This window comes from Erythrolamprus reginae, chromosome 2, assembly GCF_031021105.1.
Source record: "Erythrolamprus reginae isolate rEryReg1 chromosome 2, rEryReg1.hap1, whole genome shotgun sequence".
Taxonomy (NCBI): domain Eukaryota; kingdom Metazoa; phylum Chordata; class Lepidosauria; order Squamata; family Dipsadidae; genus Erythrolamprus; species Erythrolamprus reginae.
This window is the reverse complement of record NC_091951.1, coordinates 178,510,594-178,527,673: the sequence shown is the minus strand read 5'-3', so window position 1 is coordinate 178,527,673 and position 17,080 is coordinate 178,510,594.

The following is a 17,080-nucleotide window of genomic DNA, read 5'->3' as shown; positions in this document are numbered from 1 at the left end:
AGGAAAGAGAGACTGTGGAGGTCCAGAGGAAAGAGAGATTGTGGAGGTCATTAGGAAAGAGAGACTGTGGAGGTCCAGAGGAAAGAGAGACTGTGGAGATCCAGAGGAAAGAGAGACTGTGGAGGTCCAGAGGAAAGAGAGACTGTGGAAGTCCAGAGGAAAGAGAGACTGTGGAGGTCCAGATGAAAGAGAGACTGTGGAGGTCATTAGGAAAGAGAGACTGTGGAGATCCAGAGGAAAGAGAGACTGTGGAGGTCCAGAGGAAAGAGAGATTGTGGAGATCCAGAGGAAAGAGACTGTGGAGGTCATTAGGAAAGAGAGACTGTGGAGGTCCAGAGGAAAGAGAGACTGGGGAAGTCCAGAGGAAAGAGAGACTGTGGAGGTCCAGATGAAAGAGAGACTGTGGAGGTCATTAGGAAAGAGAGACTGTGGATGTCCAGAGGAAAGAGAGACTGTGGAGGTCCAGGGGAAAGAGAGACTGTGGAGGTCCAGAGGAAAGAGAGACTGTGGAGGTCCAGAGGAAAGAGAGACTGTGGAAGTCCAGAGGAAAGAGAGACTGTGGAGGTCCAGATGAAAGAGAGACTGTGGAGGTCATTAGGAAAGAGAGACTGTGGAGATCCAGAGGAAAGAGAGACTGTGGAGGTCCAGAGGAAAGAGAAATTGTGGAGGTCCAGAGGAAAGAGACTTTGGAGGTCATTAGGAAAGAGAGACTGTGGAGGTCCAGAGGAAAGAGAGACTGGGGAAGTCCAGAGGAAAGAGAGACTGTGGAGGTCCAGATGAAAGAGAGGCTGTGGAGGTCAATAGGAAAGAGAGACTGTGGATGTCCAGAGGAAAGAGAGACTGTGGATGTCCAGAGGAAAGAGAGATTGTGGAAGTCCAGAGGAAAGAGACTGTAGAGGTCATTAGGAAAGAGAGACTGTGGAGGTCCAGAGGAAAGAGAGACTGGGGAAGTCCAGAGGAAAGAGAGACTGTGGAGGTCCAGATGAAAGAGAGACTGTGGAGGTCATTAGGAAAGAGAGACTGTGGAGATCCAGAGGAAAGAGAAATTGTGGAGGTCCAGAGGAAAGAGACTGTAGAGGTCATTAGGAAAGAGAGACTTTGGAGGTCCAGAGGAAAGAGAGACTGGGGAAGTCCAGAGGAAAGAGAGACTGTGGAGGTCCAGATGAAAGAGAGACTGTGGAGGTCATTAGGAAAGAGAGACTGTGGAGGTCCAGAGGAAAGAGAGACTGTGGAGGTCCAGAGGAAAGAGGGACTGTGGAGGTCATTAGGAAAGAGAGACTGAGGACTTCCGGTTTGGAGGAGACCGCATCGGGGTCTCTTCGGCAGCGCTCTGCCTTGGGATCCTTTCTACCCCCTCCGAAGGTCGCATTTGCGATCGGATCGGGCCCGGATGGCCCGATCCCAGAACAGGGGGCTCCCCTCTGCCCGAGGAGCTGTCGCCAAGACTCCGGAGGCAGCGGTTCGCCCCGCAGCTTCGGAGATGGGAGAACCGCTCCTCTTCGCATAAGAGGATCGGCCAGCGCTTTCTCCCCTCACCCAGCGGGAAGGCAAAAGCCTAAGAAGTGAAAGTGCTAAATCAATTTGACTGAAAAAAGAATACAGCAGAGAAAGGACCTAAGGTAAAAAAACCCTTTTTGTTTCGTGTTTAAAAGCAGAAGACTCGATCATGAAAGTTTTAAGTGAAAGTTATTTTCAATAAGGCGAAGGTGAAAGTTTTTTGCCTGTTTGGATTCATCCGCAAATAACAGCCGGATCTAACTTTTTCACTTTCATTTTTTCCATCTTGAACTTGAACTTTGGAATTTAAAAAATAATTTTTTTACTTTATGGATTAACAAAATAACTCAAATTTGATATGACTATTTAGAAAATTTAAATTGCTAAAGGAACCCAGTAGTGATGACTAGAATTTGTTTTTGATAGATCGCTAAAAATATAGTGTTCCGGGCTTAAATTTTGAAAGCGGAGGAACACAGTCTTGCTGCCTTTTTTTTCCAATCTTGTTTTTTTTTTTCACAACAATGAAATAACTCAATAATCACAAAATAAATGGAAATTAGAAGGGACTGAAACCTTTCCTTTGGATTATTTACTCCTGGATTAACCTATTTGGATTACTTGCTGAGCCTTTTGGATTATTTGCTGACTCCTTTTGGATTATTTGCTGAGAACTTTTTAACATCTGCCTTGCTGTACGAAATTTAACCTGACTCCATCTTGGGATTTGTTCCTTTGCTCCTGCCTTGAACTTGGAAAATAAACTGACTTCATTTCAAATACAAGTAAACTACTAATTTGTCTTTCCCTTTGAACCTGAAATTGAAATTAAACATAACTCTATCCTTTGAGACCTGGACTTACATTCTTACTCTCTAGCAAAACTACAGGACCTATAAGAAGAACATAAGTATATAATATTGATATTGTGTTTCTTGAATAATTATTCCTTTCTTCTTGATCTCTTCCTGATTCTTTTTTTTCCTTCTCTCTTCTTTTGTGCACTGTTAGTTTTAAAAGAAACCTGATTTGAAACATATGCATTGTTAACAAACCTTGGTCTCCTGCTCTATTTAAACTAGCTGAATTAAAATATTACCTCCTCTTTGTTTTTTATTTCCCCTAAAACAATTTCTTTCACTCCTTTTATTAATTTTATTAATTTTCTCCTCTTTCTTCTCTCCTTCTCCTTTTTCTTTTTCATAAATTTTCTTTTTCATGCTTTCTTTTATTTTTTATGAATAGTTAATATTTTTCCTTTCTTTTATTTACTTTGTCCTCCTACTAGATTATTCATTTCTAACTCTTACTCTTTACTTATTTTTTTTTTTAAAAAAGTTTTACACCTGCTCTTTGACATTGCATTTTTAGAGTTTTAAAAATCACAATAATTCTGTCGGTAATTGTTGGTAATTGAATCATATTTTAAGGGAAATTGTCAAAAAATAGTCTGACAGATTTGGAATTTATAGGAATTCTTTTCCTTTTACTACATACAATTGGAAATTAACTTAAACCAATTTAAATTTTAAAGAGTGGATTCAAATTAGACAATGTCAAATACCTCAACCTTTGTTAAAACGGTCAAAAAACAAACTACAGCAACAATTCCTTCTCCACAAGGGTCACCGCACCCCTCCCCGTCGCACCAGGTGTTAACCATGTCTACAAAGGACAAAGATAAAGAAAAAACAATGCAGTCCAATTTTGCAACATTACAAGAAACTTTGAATACTTTGAAGGACTTTATGTTTAAATCTCAAGAGGAAGCCACCCAACAAAGAGAGGCCATAAAAGAGGATGCAACACAACAAAGAGAAGCTATAAAAGCAGACCTGGCAGAATTTAAAATGGAGATGGCCCAACTGAAAGTTGATGTGGGTGAGATGAAAGACCAGATAAAGGAGATTCAACAAACATTACAAGAAAGTGATGACCGAGTCAAAAAAGTCGAAGAGAAATCTGACAAAAATGAAAAAAGAATGGACTACCTTGAAGGGAGAGCTGATGCAAGATACAGAAGATATGACGAATCAATCACTCAGTTGGAGATGCAACGAGCTTCGTATGGACTTCGATTTCAAAATATAAAAGAGGAAAAAGATGAAGATTTAAAAATGACTATGGCTGAAACTATTGGAGGAATACTCCAAGAGGATCCCACAGCGCTACTGAAAGAAATTGATGAAGTATACAGAATCTCGAATAGCTACATCCGTCGTCATAACCTCCCAAGAGAGATACACATTAAATTCACAAGAAAAGCTTTGCGAGATGACATACTTCACTGGTCAAGAAATGCCAAACTCCAACATCAAGGAGCTGAAATAAAAATACTAAAACAAGTTCCAAGAAGTGTCAGAGAAAGCAGAAGAGATTACCACTTCCTAACCCGAATTCTGATCAAAGAAAATATAACCTATCGTTGGCTTATTCCACAAGGTCTTTCTCTAACATGGCGCTCTACAAGATACAAATTGGAAAATGTAGAACAAGCTATGTACTTTTTTGAAAACAGTGGCATCAGCCGCCTGGACCATGTAAATCAGCAACAAGTGGTTGAACAACAACTAGTTCAACAACAATCAGGGGAAAAACTAACAACTCAGCAAGAAGAAGATCTGGGGGCTACTGCTCAGGTAATAGAGCAGGACCAAGGTGCCAGAAGAGTTCAACCTCAGCGAGAAACCAAAAAACCTACTAAATGACAACAAGTAAAGATTTAAAAATCTTTTCTGTAAACGTCAATGGACTTAATGAACCAAGGAAAAGGAAACAAATTTTCTCTAAAATTAGAAATCAAAATGCTCAAATTACAATATTACAAGAAGTGCATATTAAAAAAAATAACCAAAAATTACTGTTGAATCCAAAAATTGGAAAAATGTATGCTGCATTAGCAGATCAAAAAAAAAGAGGTGTAGTGATGTATGTTGAGAACTCTATAAATTCCAAACAAATATTTAAGGATAATGAGGGTAGAATATTGATTGTACAAGTTGATATTGAACCTAGACCTTTAGCTGTTGTCTCTATTTATGCTCCCAATGAAGATCAAATGACATTTTATAAAAATTTGCATCAAACAATAATAGACCTAGCTATTGAAAATGTATTAATAATAGGTGATTTTAATGCCATCGCGAATAGACAATTAGACCACTCAGGGGGGGAGGTAACAATAAAAGGAAAAGAAATAAAAAGACAAGAAGGAATTTGCTACCTAGTACTTTTCAAAAAATGAAAGGGGAATTATTGTTAAATGATATTTGGAGGGAAAGATACCCCCATAAGAGACAATATACTTTCTACTCTAACCCCCACAAAATATGGACAAGAATAGACATGGTATGGGCACCAAAAACGGTTGCAGAACAAATAAGGGATGTAGAGATAGATGCTAATACGTGGGCCGATCACAATCCAATAGTGGTTTCTATGAGAATGAATAACAAACAGAATAATTGGCGGATGAATAGAAATATATTGAATGATAAGAAATATAAGGATTGGATCGAAAAGGAATTAAAAATATTTTTTGAAATTAACAAAAATTCAGAAACTACCCCACAGAACTTATGGGATACAGCTAAAGCTTATATAAGAGGATTAACAATATCTTATACTGCAAAATATAACAAGGAAAATAAATTAAAATATGCACAATTAGTAAATGAATTGAAACAATTAGAATTTTTATCACAGCAACATATTAAGAACAGAGACTTAAAAACAGAAATAAATGTAATTAAGCATAAAATTAGAATTATAGAACAAAACCAAATAACTGAAAAAATTAAGAGAGCAAAGCAACACTATTTTGAACATGCAAATAAACCAGGCAGATGGTTAGCATATAAACTTAGAAAACAGCGTCAATCAAAATTAATTAAAAAACTAGAAGACAAAGATGGTACAATAAAATATGATACAGAAGGAAAGGCAGATATTGTGTATAATTTTTATAAAGATCTATATGCCAAAGATAATGTTAGTGAAGATGAAGTCTTTAACTATTTACAAGCTTCAAAATTACCACAAATAACAGAAGACCAACAGGCCACCATGGATGGACCAATAACAATGGAAGAACTCCTAACAACAATTAAAAAACAGAAAAGCAACAAGGCCACAGGCCCAGACGCCATACCGGCAGAATGGTATAAGATAGAAAATGAAACAATAAGAAGCCATATGTTAGAAACCTTCAATCTATGTAGACTTGAGGGTAAAATTCCTAAATCTTGGTCAGAATCACTGACAACTCTAATACATAAACAGGGCACAGACCCAGAAAAAATTAAAAACTATAGGCCCATATCATTATTAAATGTAGACTATAAGATATTTATTGCCATTTATGCAGACAGACTCAAAAGAGTTATAAATGGAATAATACACCAAGACCAAAATGGGTTTCTACCAGGGAGACAAATTAAAAATAATCTTAGAACAGTAATAAATACATTAGAGTATTATGAACAATATCCAGGCAAGACAGCATCTTTAATGTTTCTAGACGCTCAAAAGGCCTTTGATAACGTCAATTGGATATTCATAAAAATGCAACTAAATAAAATGAGATTTGGCCCAAAATTTGTTAACTTAATAGATACTATATATTCAAAACAAACAACTAACATAATATTGAACAACAATCAATTACCAACACTCGATATAAATAAGGGAGTTCGTCAAGGTTGCCCTATATCACCATTGTTATTTATCATGATTCTTGAAACTCTATTAATTAAAATAAGAGCGGATCCTAAAATAAAAGGTTTAACTGTAGGAGATGAAACTTATAAAGTCCAAGCCTTTGCAGATGATTTAACGTTCATAATTGAAGAACCGATAATAACAGTTCCTACTTTATTGCAAGCTATTGAACAATATGGAAAATTAAAGATAAACAAAAGCAAAACACATTTTCTGACTAAAAATATGAACAAAACACAAGAAACTAAACTAGAAAGCATCTCTGGAATAAAGACTGTAAAAAAAGTAAAATACTTAGGAATAAATTTAACAGCGAAAACAATAACATTAAAAAATGATAATTATATAAAATTATTAACAGAAATTAAAAAAGATTTAGCAATGTGGAATAATCTGAAAATATCATTCTTAGGAAGAATTGCAACAATTAAGATGAATATTTTACCCAAGGTTTTATTTCTCTTCCAGGTAATTCCAATAAATCCAGGGGGAATTTTTTTCAAAACTTTAACAAACCTAGTTAAAAAATTTATATGGCAAGGGAAAAAAGCAAGGATAAAAATGAACTGCTTAGAAGATATCAAAGAAAGAGGAGGATTTGGCCTTCCAAATTGGAAATTATACTATCAGGCTGCCGCATTAACATGGCTTAGAGAGTGGATAACTCTAGAGAACAAAAGAATACTTAACTTAGAAGGACATGATCTTATGCTTGGATGGCACGCATTTGTATGGTACGATAAGGAAAAAAATCATTCATATTTTAAAAGGCATACATTAAGGAAGTATCTACTAGAAGTTTGGAAAGACATAAAGAAAAATCACTTTTTAACCATCCCAGAATGGCTAGCTCCCCTAGAAGCAATAACGCATCCAAAGTCTATAAAAGACAAGAAAATAACTTATAGATATAAAGAATTATTAAATGACCAGATGAAGCTAAAATCTAGGATTAAATTACAAGAAGAAGGGATAATAATAGACTGGTGGCATTATGCTCAGATTCGATCTAGATACCAGAAGGATAAAACTCTTTATATTTTTAATAAAAGTAAGAATCTTTTAAGCAATTTAATTACTATTAATTCAATAAAAATGATAGGGAAAATATATAAATTTCTTATCGCTCATAAAAATATAGAGTTGACTTTAAAAGATACTATGATAAGATGGTGTAGAAATATTGGTAAGGAAATAGACATAGATACATGGGAGAAAGTTTGGATTAATAACTGGAAAATGACCAAATCAGTTTCATTAAAAGAAAACCAAATCAAAATGTTCTACAGATGGCATCTCCCACCAAATAGGATAGCAAAAATGTTTCCCAAAACATCCCCATTATGCTGGAAATGTAAGAAGGATATAGGAACCTATTACCATCAATGGTGGACATGTGGTAAAGCTAAAATATATTGGAAGATGATAGAGAAAATATTAAAAGAAATAATAAAGCAAGATATAGATAACACCCCGGAATTTTACTTATTAGGAGTTACCAATCAGACCTACAAGAAAGAAATTCTTTATTTAATTATACACATATTAACCGCGGCTAGAATATTATATGCACAAAACTGGAAAGGGGAGGAAATCCCCAAGGAAGAAGAAGTTATAGCTAAAATATTAGATTGCGCTGAAATGGACATGATGACAAGAAGATTAAATGATCAAGAAGATACTAAATTTTATGAAACATGGAACAATGTTTATAAATGGATAGATAAGAAAAAATAAGATATACACATTTATTTCTAGTTAATTTTTTGTATTTGTTTTTACCTAGGTGATAACAATATTAATACTAGTTTAAATGCATTTGGTTTTTTTATGATTATGACATAGTAGTTTATGTATAACTATAAGTAACATATTAAGAATTTTGATGTATAATAGTTGAAATTAGTTTGAATGTTTTGTTTGATGAATATGGCATTTTACTATAGTAATTAAGATTACACTAAAGGTATTTTTTGATGACTATGTTATACTAACTTTACCTAATATTTACATTCTATTCAAGATTTGTAAAACCTTAACTCAAATTTACTAAACCTTTTAACATTTAACATATATTCAATTATGTATTCTTTTTTTGTATCTGAATGTATACTTTCAAAAGAAGCGGGGGAAATACACCCCCACTTTATGTTTAGTGTTTGTATGTGTGTCTGTTTATTTTATGAAAAAATTAATAAAGAAATTATTTTAAAAAAAAAAAAAGGAAAGAGAGACTGTGGAGATCCAGAGGAAAGAGAGACTGTGGAGGTCCAGAGGAAAGAGAGACTGTGGAGGTCCAGAGGAAAGAGAGACTATGGAAGTCCAGAAAAAAGACTGTGGAGGTCCAGAGGAAAGAGAGACTGTGGAGGTCATTAGGAAAGAGAGACTGTGGAGGTCCAGAGGAAAGAGAGACTGTGGAGATCCAGAGGAAAGAGAGACTGTGGAGATCCAGAGGAAAGAGAGACTGTGGAGGTCCAGAGGAAAGAGAGATTGTGGGGGTCCAGAGGAAAGAGACTGTGGAGGTCATTAGGAAAGAGAGACTGTGGAGGTCCAGAGGAAAGAGAGACTGTGGAAGTCCAGAGGAAAGAGAGACTGTGGAGGTCCAGAGGAAAGAGAGATTGTGGGGGTCCAGAGGAAAGAGACTGTGGAGGTCATTAGGAAAGAGAGACTGTGGAGGTCCAGAGGAAAGAGAGACTGTGGAAGTCCAGAGGAAAGAGAGACTGTGGAGGTCCAGATGAAAGAGAGTCTGTGGAGGTCATTAGGAAAGAGAGACTGTGGAGGTCCAGAGGAAAGAGAGACTATGGAAGTCCAGAGGAAAGACTGTGGAGGTCCAGAGGAAAGAGAGACTGTGGAGGTCATTAGGAAAGAGAGACTGTGGAGGTCCAGAGGAAAGAGAGACTGTGGAGATCCAGAGGAAAGAGAGACTGTGGAGATCCAGAGGAAAGAGAGACTGTGGAGGTCCAGAGGAAAGAGAGATTGTGGGGGTCCAGAGGAAAGAGACTGTGGAGGTCATTAGGAAAGAGAGACTGTGGAGGTCCAGAGGAAAGAGAGACTGTGGAAGTCCAGAGGAAAGAGAGACTGTGGAGGTCCAGATGAAAGAGAGTCTGTGGAGGTCATTAGGAAAGAGAGACTGTGGAGGTCCAGAGGAAAGAGAGACTGTGGAGATCCAGAGGAAAGAGAGACTGTGGAGGTCCAGAGGAAAGAGAGACTGTGGAAGTCCAGAGGAAAGAGAGACTGTGGAGGTCCAGAGGAAAGAGAGACTGAGGAGGTCATTAGGAAAGAGAGACTGTGGAGATCCAGAGGAAAGAGAGACTGTGGAGGTCCAGAGGAAAGAGAGATTGTGGAGATCCAGAGGAAAGAGACTGTGGAGGTCATTAGGAAAGAGAGACTGTGGAGGTCCAGAGGAAAGAGAGACTGGGGAAGTCCAGAGGAAAGAGAGACTGTGGAGGTCCAGATGAAAGAGAGACTGTGGAGGTCATTAGGAAAGAGAGACTGTGGATGTCCAGAGGAAAGAGAGACTGTGGAGGTCCAGGGGAAAGAGAGACTGTGGAGGTCCAGAGGAAAGAGAGACTGTGGAGGTCCAGAGGAAAGAGAGACTGTGGAAGTCCAGAGGAAAGAGAGACTGTGGAGGTCCAGATGAAAGAGAGACTGTGGAGGTCATTAGGAAAGAGAGACTGTGGAGATCCAGAGGAAAGAGAGACTGTGGAGGTCCAGAGGAAAGAGAAATTGTGGAGGTCCAGAGGAAAGAGACTTTGGAGGTCATTAGGAAAGAGAGACTGTGGAGGTCCAGAGGAAAGAGAGACTGGGGAAGTCCAGAGGAAAGAGAGACTGTGGAGGTCCAGATGAAAGAGAGGCTGTGGAGGTCAATAGGAAAGAGAGACTGTGGATGTCCAGAGGAAAGAGAGACTGTGGATGTCCAGAGGAAAGAGAGATTGTGGAAGTCCAGAGGAAAGAGACTGTAGAGGTCATTAGGAAAGAGAGACTGTGGAGGTCCAGAGGAAAGAGAGACTGGGGAAGTCCAGAGGAAAGAGAGACTGTGGAGGTCCAGATGAAAGAGAGACTGTGGAGGTCATTAGGAAAGAGAGACTGTGGAGATCCAGAGGAAAGAGAAATTGTGGAGGTCCAGAGGAAAGAGACTGTAGAGGTCATTAGGAAAGAGAGACTTTGGAGGTCCAGAGGAAAGAGAGACTGGGGAAGTCCAGAGGAAAGAGAGACTGTGGAGGTCCAGATGAAAGAGAGACTGTGGAGGTCATTAGGAAAGAGAGACTGTGGAGGTCCAGAGGAAAGAGAGACTGTGGAGGTCCAGAGGAAAGAGGGACTGTGGAGGTCATTAGGAAAGAGAGACTGAGGACTTCCGGTTTGGAGGAGACCGCATCGGGGTCTCTTCGGCAGCGCTCTGCCTTGGGATCCTTTCTACCCCCTCCGAAGGTCGCATTTGCGATCGGATCGGGCCCGGATGGCCCGATCCCAGAACAGGGGGCTCCCCTCTGCCCGAGGAGCTGTCGCCAAGACTCCGGAGGCAGCGGTTCGCCCCGCAGCTTCGGAGATGGGAGAACCGCTCCTCTTCGCATAAGAGGATCGGCCAGCGCTTTCTCCCCTCACCCAGCGGGAAGGCAAAAGCCTAAGAAGTGAAAGTGCTAAATCAATTTGACTGAAAAAAGAATACAGCAGAGAAAGGACCTAAGGTAAAAAAACCCTTTTTGTTTCGTGTTTAAAAGCAGAAGACTCGATCATGAAAGTTTTAAGTGAAAGTTATTTTCAATAAGGCGAAGGTGAAAGTTTTTTGCCTGTTTGGATTCATCCGCAAATAACAGCCGGATCTAACTTTTTCACTTTCATTTTTTCCATCTTGAACTTGAACTTTGGAATTTAAAAAATAATTTTTTTACTTTATGGATTAACAAAATAACTCAAATTTGATATGACTATTTAGAAAATTTAAATTGCTAAAGGAACCCAGTAGTGATGACTAGAATTTGTTTTTGATAGATCGCTAAAAATATAGTGTTCCGGGCTTAAATTTTGAAAGCGGAGGAACACAGTCTTGCTGCCTTTTTTTTCCAATCTTGTTTTTTTTTTTTCACAACAATGAAATAACTCAATAATCACAAAATAAATGGAAATTAGAAGGGACTGAAACCTTTCCTTTGGATTATTTACTCCTGGATTAACCTATTTGGATTACTTGCTGAGCCTTTTGGATTATTTGCTGACTCCTTTTGGATTATTTGCTGAGAACTTTTTAACATCTGCCTTGCTGTACGAAATTTAACCTGACTCCATCTTGGGATTTGTTCCTTTGCTCCTGCCTTGAACTTGGAAAATAAACTGACTTCATTTCAAATACAAGTAAACTACTAATTTGTCTTTCCCTTTGAACCTGAAATTGAAATTAAACATAACTCTATCCTTTGAGACCTGGACTTACATTCTTACTCTCTAGCAAAACTACAGGACCTATAAGAAGAACATAAGTATATAATATTGATATTGTGTTTCTTGAATAATTATTCCTTTCTTCTTGATCTCTTCCTGATTCTTTTTTTTCCTTCTCTCTTCTTTTGTGCACTGTTAGTTTTAAAAGAAACCTGATTTGAAACATATGCATTGTTAACAAACCTTGGTCTCCTGCTCTATTTAAACTAGCTGAATTAAAATATTACCTCCTCTTTGTTTTTTATTTCCCCTAAAACAATTTCTTTCACTCCTTTTATTAATTTTATTAATTTTCTCCTCTTTCTTCTCTCCTTCTCCTTTTTCTTTTTCATAAATTTTCTTTTTCATGCTTTCTTTTATTTTTTATGAATAGTTAATATTTTTCCTTTCTTTTATTTACTTTGTCCTCCTACTAGATTATTCATTTCTAACTCTTACTCTTTACTTATTTTTTTTTTTAAAAAAAGTTTTACACCTGCTCTTTGACATTGCATTTTTAGAGTTTTAAAAATCACAATAATTCTGTCGGTAATTGTTGGTAATTGAATCATATTTTAAGGGAAATTGTCAAAAAATAGTCTGACAGATTTGGAATTTATAGGAATTCTTTTCCTTTTACTACATACAATTGGAAATTAACTTAAACCAATTTAAATTTTAAAGAGTGGATTCAAATTAGACAATGTCAAATACCTCAACCTTTGTTAAAACGGTCAAAAAACAAACTACAGCAACAATTCCTTCTCCACAAGGGTCACCGCACCCCTCCCCGTCGCACCAGGTGTTAACCATGTCTACAAAGGACAAAGATAAAGAAAAAACAATGCAGTCCAATTTTGCAACATTACAAGAAACTTTGAATACTTTGAAGGACTTTATGTTTAAATCTCAAGAGGAAGCCACCCAACAAAGAGAGGCCATAAAAGAGGATGCAACACAACAAAGAGAAGCTATAAAAGCAGACCTGGCAGAATTTAAAATGGAGATGGCCCAACTGAAAGTTGATGTGGGTGAGATGAAAGACCAGATAAAGGAGATTCAACAAACATTACAAGAAAGTGATGACCGAGTCAAAAAAGTCGAAGAGAAATCTGACAAAAATGAAAAAAGAATGGACTACCTTGAAGGGAGAGCTGATGCAAGATACAGAAGATATGACGAATCAATCACTCAGTTGGAGATGCAACGAGCTTCGTATGGACTTCGATTTCAAAATATAAAAGAGGAAAAAGATGAAGATTTAAAAATGACTATGGCTGAAACTATTGGAGGAATACTCCAAGAGGATCCCACAGCGCTACTGAAAGAAATTGATGAAGTATACAGAATCTCGAATAGCTACATCCGTCGTCATAACCTCCCAAGAGAGATACACATTAAATTCACAAGAAAAGCTTTGCGAGATGACATACTTCACTGGTCAAGAAATGCCAAACTCCAACATCAAGGAGCTGAAATAAAAATACTAAAACAAGTTCCAAGAAGTGTCAGAGAAAGCAGAAGAGATTACCACTTCCTAACCCGAATTCTGATCAAAGAAAATATAACCTATCGTTGGCTTATTCCACAAGGTCTTTCTCTAACATGGCGCTCTACAAGATACAAATTGGAAAATGTAGAACAAGCTATGTACTTTTTTGAAAACAGTGGCATCAGCCGCCTGGACCATGTAAATCAGCAACAAGTGGTTGAACAACAACTAGTTCAACAACAATCAGGGGAAAAACTAACAACTCAGCAAGAAGAAGATCTGGGGGCTACTGCTCAGGTAATAGAGCAGGACCAAGGTGCCAGAAGAGTTCAACCTCAGCGAGAAACCAAAAAACCTACTAAATGACAACAAGTAAAGATTTAAAAATCTTTTCTGTAAACGTCAATGGACTTAATGAACCAAGGAAAAGGAAACAAATTTTCTCTAAAATTAGAAATCAAAATGCTCAAATTACAATATTACAAGAAGTGCATATTAAAAAAAATAACCAAAAATTACTGTTGAATCCAAAAATTGGAAAAATGTATGCTGCATTAGCAGATCAAAAAAAAAGAGGTGTAGTGATGTATGTTGAGAACTCTATAAATTCCAAACAAATATTTAAGGATAATGAGGGTAGAATATTGATTGTACAAGTTGATATTGAACCTAGACCTTTAGCTGTTGTCTCTATTTATGCTCCCAATGAAGATCAAATGACATTTTATAAAAATTTGCATCAAACAATAATAGACCTAGCTATTGAAAATGTATTAATAATAGGTGATTTTAATGCCATCGCGAATAGACAATTAGACCACTCAGGGGGGGAGGTAACAATAAAAGGAAAAGAAATAAAAAGACAAGAAGGAATTTGCTACCTAGTACTTTTCAAAAAATGAAAGGGGAATTATTGTTAAATGATATTTGGAGGGAAAGATACCCCCATAAGAGACAATATACTTTCTACTCTAACCCCCACAAAATATGGACAAGAATAGACATGGTATGGGCACCAAAAACGGTTGCAGAACAAATAAGGGATGTAGAGATAGATGCTAATACGTGGGCCGATCACAATCCAATAGTGGTTTCTATGAGAATGAATAACAAACAGAATAATTGGCGGATGAATAGAAATATATTGAATGATAAGAAATATAAGGATTGGATCGAAAAGGAATTAAAAATATTTTTTGAAATTAACAAAAATTCAGAAACTACCCCACAGAACTTATGGGATACAGCTAAAGCTTATATAAGAGGATTAACAATATCTTATACTGCAAAATATAACAAGGAAAATAAATTAAAATATGCACAATTAGTAAATGAATTGAAACAATTAGAATTTTTATCACAGCAACATATTAAGAACAGAGACTTAAAAACAGAAATAAATGTAATTAAGCATAAAATTAGAATTATAGAACAAAACCAAATAACTGAAAAAATTAAGAGAGCAAAGCAACACTATTTTGAACATGCAAATAAACCAGGCAGATGGTTAGCATATAAACTTAGAAAACAGCGTCAATCAAAATTAATTAAAAAACTAGAAGACAAAGATGGTACAATAAAATATGATACAGAAGGAAAGGCAGATATTGTGTATAATTTTTATAAAGATCTATATGCCAAAGATAATGTTAGTGAAGATGAAGTCTTTAACTATTTACAAGCTTCAAAATTACCACAAATAACAGAAGACCAACAGGCCACCATGGATGGACCAATAACAATGGAAGAACTCCTAACAACAATTAAAAAACAGAAAAGCAACAAGGCCACAGGCCCAGACGCCATACCGGCAGAATGGTATAAGATAGAAAATGAAACAATAAGAAGCCATATGTTAGAAACCTTCAATCTATGTAGACTTGAGGGTAAAATTCCTAAATCTTGGTCAGAATCACTGACAACTCTAATACATAAACAGGGCACAGACCCAGAAAAAATTAAAAACTATAGGCCCATATCATTATTAAATGTAGACTATAAGATATTTATTGCCATTTATGCAGACAGACTCAAAAGAGTTATAAATGGAATAATACACCAAGACCAAAATGGGTTTCTACCAGGGAGACAAATTAAAAATAATCTTAGAACAGTAATAAATACATTAGAGTATTATGAACAATATCCAGGCAAGACAGCATCTTTAATGTTTCTAGACGCTCAAAAGGCCTTTGATAACGTCAATTGGATATTCATAAAAATGCAACTAAATAAAATGAGATTTGGCCCAAAATTTGTTAACTTAATAGATACTATATATTCAAAACAAACAACTAACATAATATTGAACAACAATCAATTACCAACACTCGATATAAATAAGGGAGTTCGTCAAGGTTGCCCTATATCACCATTGTTATTTATCATGATTCTTGAAACTCTATTAATTAAAATAAGAGCGGATCCTAAAATAAAAGGTTTAACTGTAGGAGATGAAACTTATAAAGTCCAAGCCTTTGCAGATGATTTAACGTTCATAATTGAAGAACCGATAATAACAGTTCCTACTTTATTGCAAGCTATTGAACAATATGGAAAATTAAAGATAAACAAAAGCAAAACACATTTTCTGACTAAAAATATGAACAAAACACAAGAAACTAAACTAGAAAGCATCTCTGGAATAAAGACTGTAAAAAAAGTAAAATACTTAGGAATAAATTTAACAGCGAAAACAATAACATTAAAAAATGATAATTATATAAAATTATTAACAGAAATTAAAAAAGATTTAGCAATGTGGAATAATCTGAAAATATCATTCTTAGGAAGAATTGCAACAATTAAGATGAATATTTTACCCAAGGTTTTATTTCTCTTCCAGGTAATTCCAATAAATCCAGGGGGAATTTTTTTCAAAACTTTAACAAACCTAGTTAAAAAATTTATATGGCAAGGGAAAAAAGCAAGGATAAAAATGAACTGCTTAGAAGATATCAAAGAAAGAGGAGGATTTGGCCTTCCAAATTGGAAATTATACTATCAGGCTGCCGCATTAACATGGCTTAGAGAGTGGATAACTCTAGAGAACAAAAGAATACTTAACTTAGAAGGACATGATCTTATGCTTGGATGGCACGCATTTGTATGGTACGATAAGGAAAAAAATCATTCATATTTTAAAAGGCATACATTAAGGAAGTATCTACTAGAAGTTTGGAAAGACATAAAGAAAAATCACTTTTTAACCATCCCAGAATGGCTAGCTCCCCTAGAAGCAATAACGCATCCAAAGTCTATAAAAGACAAGAAAATAACTTATAGATATAAAGAATTATTAAATGACCAGATGAAGCTAAAATCTAGGATTAAATTACAAGAAGAAGGGATAATAATAGACTGGTGGCATTATGCTCAGATTCGATCTAGATACCAGAAGGATAAAACTCTTTATATTTTTAATAAAAGTAAGAATCTTTTAAGCAATTTAATTACTATTAATTCAATAAAAATGATAGGGAAAATATATAAATTTCTTATCGCTCATAAAAATATAGAGTTGACTTTAAAAGATACTATGATAAGATGGTGTAGAAATATTGGTAAGGAAATAGACATAGATACATGGGAGAAAGTTTGGATTAATAACTGGAAAATGACCAAATCAGTTTCATTAAAAGAAAACCAAATCAAAATGTTCTACAGATGGCATCTCCCACCAAATAGGATAGCAAAAATGTTTCCCAAAACATCCCCATTATGCTGGAAATGTAAGAAGGATATAGGAACCTATTACCATCAATGGTGGACATGTGGTAAAGCTAAAATATATTGGAAGATGATAGAGAAAATATTAAAAGAAATAATAAAGCAAGATATAGATAACACCCCGGAATTTTACTTATTAGGAGTTACCAATCAGACCTACAAGAAAGAAATTCTTTATTTAATTATACACATATTAACCGCGGCTAGAATATTATATGCACAAAACTG